At 43.5% G+C, this 8,219-nt stretch overlaps 1 long non-coding RNA gene across 1 annotated transcript; it reads left to right on the top strand.

The window, feature by feature from the left end:
- The first annotated feature begins 6,893 nt into the window (after positions 1 to 6,893).
- On the top strand, positions 6,894 to 7,958 carry LOC120989110. Its single transcript, XR_005776225.1, has 3 exons — positions 6,894 to 6,925; positions 7,437 to 7,656; positions 7,867 to 7,958. It is a non-coding gene; the product is annotated as an uncharacterized LOC120989110 (long non-coding RNA).
- The last annotated feature ends 261 nt before the right edge of the window (positions 7,959 to 8,219 follow it).

Raw genomic sequence — 8,219 nt, forward strand, 5'->3', positions numbered from 1 at the left:
CCACCCGATTGCTTACTTTATGTATATATTGTATATATACACACATTTATGGACAAGAATGTGTTGGCATTTATTAGCAAGAAAACACTCACCCACACATAGCAAGGATTTCCCAGATTGCTAAACATCCTTGGTCTGCCTGGTCCCCCTGCTTTCTCACCAATCATTTATGGGACCAGTGGAGAAGCCAGCTTCCCCTTTCGCTCTAATCTTGTAATCACTGACATGTATCATCATTATATTCACACAAACACTACTCACAAAAAGTTAGGGATATTTGTCTTTCAGGTGAAATTTATGGAAAACGTAAAAAGTTCATGCTACAGTGATATCATATTATGAAAGTAGGGCATTTAAGTAGAAGCAGCAATGGTGATTTCCTCATCTCAAACAAGTTAGGCTACTTTCACACTAGAGTTTTTTGAGGATCCGTCATGGATCTGCAAAAACGCTTCTGTTACAATAATACAACCGCAGGCATCTGTCATGAACGGATCGGGTTGTATTATGTCTTCTATAGCCATGACGGATCCGTCTTGAACACCATTGAAAGTAAATGGGGGCGGATCCGTTTTCTATTGTGCAAGATTGTGTCAGAGAAAACGGATCCGTCCCCATTGACTTACATTGTGTGCCAGGACGGATCCGTTTGGCTCCGCTTCGTCAGGTGGACAGCAAAACGCTGTAGGCAGCATTTTGGTGTCCACCTCCAGAGTGGAATGGAGACTGAACGGAGCCAAACTGATGCATTCTGAGCGGATCCTTTTCCATTCAGAATGTATGAGGGCAAAACTGATCCGTTTTGGACCGCTTGTGAGAGCCCTGAACGGATCTCACAAACGGAAATCCAAAACTCCAGTGTGAAAGTAGCCTTATTGAAACAAAAGCCAGAAACAGTGGTGGGTATACCCCCACAAAAAATGTCAGTGTCTCAAAAACTTGTCATGTGACCTTGAGCATTAATTACAGCTTGACAACCACATCTCATGCTGTTCACAAGTCGACTTCTTGTCTGCTGAGGCATGGCATCCTACTCTTCTTGAAGGGCGGCCCTCGGGTCATTGAGGTTCTGGGTACAGAGTCTACACAGCGACTCAGCTCATCCCATCAATAGGATTCTGGTCTGGGGAAAGTGCAGGCCACTCCATTCGAGGTACCCCAGCCCCCAGCTGTATTATTAAATAAATGGTTGCCTCTTTGAGGCTTTTACCACTATGGTTGTTCCGTGGTTAGATCAGGTCTTTAATAGGCCATAACACTCGTGTAGGTTTTCAGGATGCTAATTCCATGTGGCAAAGATGCTGTGCTACGATCCCACACAGCACTCAGGTGGTTCGGTCAGCTGACCCGGTCATGTGATGAATTCTGGGTCATGTGATTCGGTCGGCTGACCCCGTCATGTGATGAGTACTGGGTCAGGTTATCTTTTCTAAAGGTCCTGCTCACAGGTCCTTGTAGGTTGGTGTCACCCTTATTGAAGAGTAAGGATAAATCTTTACCGGCAAAAATGTGAAACATAAAGAACAGCTGTATTCTTATTCCTTTTGGTCCGGACCAGTAGAAGAAATATGGCGATGGAGCACAAACAGCCAGACGCGTTTCGAGGCTACTTGCCTCTTCCTCAGTGGCTACAGAACTGTGCTCCTCTTTGTATTCTTTTAGGCCCCTTTCACACGGGCGAGTATTCCGCGCGGATGCGATGCGCGAGTTGAACGCATTGCACCCGCACTGAATCATGACCCATTTATTTCTATGGGGCTGTGCACACGAGCGGTGATTTTCACGCATCACTTGCAAGCAAGTGCGGATGCGGTGCCATTTTCACGCACGGTTGCTAGGAGACGATCGGGATGGAGACCCGATCATTATTATTTTCCCTTATAACATGGTTATAAGCTATATGTACCACCTAATCAAGGTCGCCTGTTGGATAGGAAGGGCAAAAGTGCCCAAAAATGCTGCTCCCCAGAAAATTAAAGCACATTAACACTTAAAGGTGCCACTCCTTCAAGAGTAAGGGAGAAAAAAACTACAGAAAATAATGCATTAACACAATAGATGCAAACATTATATATTGACTAAGTCCTCACTCTGAACAGATGTACTTTCACACTTGCGTTTTTATTTTCCGGCACTGAGTTCCGTCAAAAGGGCTCAATGCCGGAAAAGAACTGATCAGGCATATCCCCATGCATTCTGAATGGAGAGTAATCCGTTCAGGATGCATCAGGATGTCTTCAGTTCAGTCTTTTTGACTGATCAGGCAAAATATAAAACCGTAGCATGCTACGGTTTTATCTCCGGCCAAAAAAACTAAAGACTTGCCTGAATGCCGGTAAAACTGTGAAAAAAAAAATACAAGACAGATCCGTCTGTCCGCATGACAAGCGGAGATACGGATCCGCATCCGGATGCGTCTCACAAATGCTTTCAGTCTCATCCAGATCGGCGGATCCGGCGGGCAGTTCCGACGATGGAACTGCTTTCCGGATCACACTGCCGCAAGTGTGAAAGTAGCCTAAGGCTAAATATATGCAGGATAGCGTGCGGAAATGTATGTCAGCCAGGCCAGTTCAGGCACAAAGACTGCCGGATGCTGTGTGTAAGCCTCGTTATATGGCAGCACTCCTGGTTATCATAGCTCGTGCGTACGCTGCTGGGCTATGATAAATCTGCCCCTATGAGTCCGTCTCCTGCAGACAGGACAGAGAGCTCTATGAGGGCACTTCTCTTCTCATTCAAGCAATCGGTGTGGGTCTCAGCACTCAGACATCCACTTATCAAAACCTTTAATATGTCGCTATGACATATAAAACGTTTTTTGAATGCTCAGTGACACTTAAAGTCCGATAATACATGTCTGAAACCATCTAAGGAAAAAATGGTATATTTAAAGGTATTCAAAAGAAATACAAATGCTGTAATATCATCGCTGAGGGTACCACCTTTTTCTAAAGTAACGCTACTGGTGAACTTTTCGAGATAAAATCACCCGTAATTGTAACTCGGTACTAGCTCCCGAGTGAAACAAGCGAAAAAACAAGGAAACGGAGCTCATAGTACCGTGTATAAAAATATATAATTTTATTATGACATGATTAAAATATAAAGCAATAAATAATATACCGTTAAAAAGTGAAAAGAAGCAGAAAAAAGAACGCCACCCTGGGATAGCACACGTGTCAAATGTAAAACATCATGATCAATGAAATAGATTATATATGGTACAGTGACTGGCCATTGACCAAAAATACAACATGGGTATCGGTTAAGTCAGCAATCAAAAAGATACCTACACGGCAGAAATGGACAGGGTTTGCATGCAAGTGCAGCATAAACCAGGTAGAAGCAAACCCCAATAATAACCGGGTATCAAATGGCCTGAATCTAGAAAAGACCGTGTGCTATATCACCCAGGATGGCGTTACCCCAACGCCCGTTTCGGCATGCCTTCGTCCGGGGGTAACGCCATCACTGTGAATCATCTATTTACAGGCTCTCTCCACCAATCGGATGTTAGTTGTACGTACTTGTCCCCACCTGTGCATGTATACTGGAGCGCGTGGTTCCAGTCAAACCGCGCCCAGTCACCTCCCGGCCCGCGTCCCGCCTACACGCCCACATCACGAGACCAAGCCACATGATCGGACGATGGCGGCGTAAGGACGCACAGGCAGCTTAAGAGGTGGGTACTAGTGATACCAGCAAGGAAATTCTCCGATGCTCCTCTCCTACAGGAAGAGGAGCTTACAGTTTAATGCCCCTGGAAGGCAAAACTTAAAGGGGTTCTCCGAGCATTATGAAAAATACAAGCATTCCTTCCTTGGACCTGTTGAAGCATGATGGTTTCATTAATATTTACCCAGCCGCCGTCTACACTGCATTCACACAGGCCGTGCGCTTTTCCGCTTGGGTCCCGAGCAGATGTATGCACTTGTTTTCCGAGTAGTAAAGGCAGCTGAACAGAGACCCAGGCGGAAGTGCTTGCGGCCTGTGAGAGCAGCAGAGAGAGTGGCATCGACAGTGCAGCGGATGGTTAAGTATTAACAAAACCATCTTTATTCAACAGGGGCGAGGAATGCTTGTACTTTTCATAATGCCCGGGGAATGTCTTTAACTCTATTATCCATCTGAGTATCCACCTATGCGATGTCGACGCAGAGCTTCCCTATATCCTTTCACCATTGAAATGCTGACAACAGGGCGCATTCACATGACCGTATTATTTTCCGGTCTGCAAAATGCAGATCCACAAAAAATATGGATGGCATCTGTGTGAAGTCCATGTTGTATCCGTTTTTTTGGGTGGATCCATTGTAACAATGCCTATTCATGTCCACGAAACAGACGGACATGTTCTATAATTTTTTCGGAGCTACGGAATGGGCATATGGATGCGGACAGCACAAGGTATGCTGTCCGCAGTTTTGGTACAGCCACTGAAATTAATGTGTCTACATCCGATCCACAAGAAATGCAGATCAGATGCAGAGCAAAAATATGGCGGCTTACAGTGATCTTAGCTCCCAAGCACCAACTAGATCAGGCAGTTCAGAGGTCAATGGCGAACAATGTGTCCCAGCCATCCCCGATGAGCTTCTGCGTATCTGCTCCATTTTAATGTACATTTTACCCTCATGGTTTTAACCTCTTCTAGCGATTTTCCATTTTTTACTCTAGGCCTTCCAGAGGCCATACATTTTTTATTTTTCTGTTCAAATAACGGTATGAAGGCTTTTTTTTTTTGTGGCGTAATTTGTGCTTTCTAATGGCACAATTTAATATATCATGCAATTTAGTGGGAAGGTAAAAAAAAACGCGAATTTGTTTTCATTACGCTGTTTACCATACGGGATATATATTTTTTACATTTTAATAGTATGGGCATTTTGGGATTCAAGGATGATAATGATCTTAGATTATTTTTTATTTATTTTTTTCACTTATTTTAATGCCCCCTAGAGAACTTTAACATTAGATCATCTGATCATGCGACACATGTCGTTGTGTAGCCCTAGCCTTAAATGCCAGACACAGCACATCTGCATTCAAAGTGTAGTGGCTGTGTCAGGTTACTATAGCTCAGCTGCCATTCACTTCATTGAGAGCTGAGCTGCAGTTCCGCAGGACGGCCACTACACTATAAATGGAGCTGTGCTTCCTGATCTATCCACTGTGCTAGATCCAGTGCTGGAGGCAGCAGGGTGCTCGACTCTCACCAATCTGTTATTATATGATCTACCCTGAGAATAGGCCATCAATGAGGAGTCTGGAAAGCCCCTTTAATCTAAACTATTCTACAGGGCGTATCTGTACGTTCACTGTCCATCCAGTTCGGCGTTTTTGTTTTCCGGCATAGAGTTCCGTCAAAAGTGCTCTATGCCGGAAGAATCCTGATCAGTTTTATCCCCATGCATTCTGAATGGAGAGAAATCCGTTCAGGATGCATCAGGATGTCTTCAGTTCAGTCATTTTGACTGATCAGGCAAAAGAAAAAACCGTAGCATGCTACGGTTTTTTCTCCGGCGAAAAATACTGAAGACTTGCCGGAATGACGGATCCGGCATTTTTCTCCATAGGAATGCATTAGAGCCGGATCCGTCGCAAAGATTTCCGTTGTTTGCCTGATCAACGCATCCGGCTCTTCTTTCTGCGCCTGCGCAATCGAATAGGAGGAGCTGTGGGCGCCGTCAACTTCCTGTCTCTCTTCGATCCTGCCTGCGAGGGAGAAGGGAGGACGCCATTCTAGGTGAGTATAAAGTTTTTGTTTTTTTGTTCGTTTTCGATTTTGCAGGGAAAAAAAATATAAGCAGCTCCTATTATACATAGGAGCTGTATAGATCATGCTAGGAGTAGTAGTCTTGTTGATTACTACTCCTAGCATCCACTATGTACTTGTACCACCAGTGGGGCCCTATGTACTTTTGCATAGGGACTGCATGTGGTGCAAGTACATAGTGGATGGGATGCTAGCATCCACTATGTACTTGCAGCACATGCAATGCCTATGTAGTTTTGCATAGGCAATGCATGTGGTGCAAGTAAATAGGGGATGCTAGGGGTAGTAGTCCTGTTGACTACCACCACTAGCATCCACTATGTACTTGAACCACATGCAGTGCCTATGTAGTTTTGCATGGGCACTGCATGTGGTGCAAGTAAATAGGGGATGCTAGGGGTAGTAGTCCTTTTGACTACCACCCTGTAGTAGTCCTTTTGACTACCACCCTGTAGTAGTCCTTTTGACTACCACCCCTAGCATCCACTATGTACTTGCTGCACATGCAATGCCTATGTAGTTTTGCAGAGGCACTGCATGTGGTGCAAGTATATAGTTGATGCTAGGGGTAGTAGTCCTACAAAAAGTTAACTCGCTTTTTTTTTTCTCATGTAGTCCAAAATCTATTTCCCACAATTTTTTGGGCCAAAGAAAAAAAATAATAATTTCAAGATCAGGGAAAGGAAGGGAAACCTAAAGAATGTATACCATAATGTCAAGTAAGTATAATTTGTCTTTTTTTTTTGTATTAATATTTAATAATAATAATCTGATTAATATTTTTTTTTCTACAGGCTCAACATCTTCTACTGATGCCGGGACCTCTCCTCCAAGACGTTGGCGCAGACATGAGGTAAATTTTTTTTAAAGCATTCTGCATTTACATTATGAACGCATTTTAAATTTAAATTTTTTTATTTCATAGTCATCATCTGTGGAGGAGAGGCCTCGCGACACAGAGCCTACTGGAGAGGAGGAAGTTGGTGGTGAAGGACATGAAGCGGTCATTTTTTTTTTTTTTATCTCAATATTATTATTTCTCTATTGAATTTTTTTTTATTATTGTTACAGGTCGCTAGTCCCGTTGACTCCAATAGAGGACGTCAATCTAAATCCAGAGGAAGTCGGGGAGCCCGCGGCGGTCGTGTTCGTGTGAGTATTTCATAGAGGAGTAGTTTTAATTGCAAATCTGTTAAAAGCATTTCTGTCACCAGGTTTGGGTCTATAGAGATAGGGACCTGCACGGCTAGATCGCCGCTAGCATGTTCGCAATATATCTGTCCTATAGGGCTGTGTGTTTTTAATTTATTTTAAAAAGTATTTTATAGATATGTAAATGAGTGCTGAATGTGTCCAAGGGGCTGCACTAACCTTCCTTGTGTGCAGTGCCGGTATAGTGTTCCTTCCCTGTCCTGACATCAGCTTCATGCAGAGAACAGCGCATGAGCGACACATTTAACACTCATTTACATATCTATAAAATCATTTATTTTTTTAAATTAAAACCACACAGCCCTATAGGACACATACAGTATATTGCGGACATGCTAGCGGCGATCTAGCCGTGCAGGTCCGTATCTCTATAGCCCCAAACCTGGTGTTAGAATCCCTTTAATCATTACATAATATATATTTTTTTTTTATTATATATTTTTAGGGTTCAAGACGCTCCACCAGAACGGATGAGGAGGAATTTGGCAGTTGTATAATTGACAATGAACTCCTCATCCAGATGGTGGAGGACAGACCACCACTGTGGGACCACACGGACCGCCGCCATGCTGACCATCATGCTACCCGGCTCCTCTGGCTTGAGATATGCGAAGTCTTGGTGGCTAATTGGGACGACCTCAATGAGAGTCAACGGGAGGAGTGCCGTAAGTATACTCTAGTATAATGCACATGTGTACTTTTCATTAAAAATTGGTTTTGTGTCTGGTTGAAGTTTGTCACTCACTGCTACCTATAGTGAACATCAATAATTTTTTTATTGTTGTTGTAGCAGGTTCAAACAAATACTAAACCATTTCTGATGTCTGAAATAAATTATTATAATATTTATTATTTTATTTTTTTCTTCCGGACAGGGACTACAATCCTGGTGCGGTGGCGGTCAATGAGGGACCGCTATAAGAAGGACTACAACGAGGAGGTCAAGCGCCCGAGTGGTTCGAGAGCAAGCAAAAAGCGGCCGTACCGGTATGCGGCCGCATTAGGTTTTCTCCGTAGAACCTTACATCTGTGAAGGTAAGCTCTAATGTTTATAATGATTATGAATACTAATCTCCAATCTATGTGTGTGGCCTAGCCAGACTGTCATTTGACACTCTGTTGGGACATTCGCATATAGTTCCCTATTTGTCCATTAATTATATTTTTTTCCTTTTACAGCACATCTAGCAGTACTTGGGCGCACCAAGCTCCTCGTGAAGTCCTTCCA

The sequence above is a fragment of the Bufo bufo genome, chromosome 2 (genome assembly GCF_905171765.1).
Source record: "Bufo bufo chromosome 2, aBufBuf1.1, whole genome shotgun sequence".
Taxonomy (NCBI): Eukaryota; Metazoa; Chordata; class Amphibia; order Anura; family Bufonidae; genus Bufo; species Bufo bufo.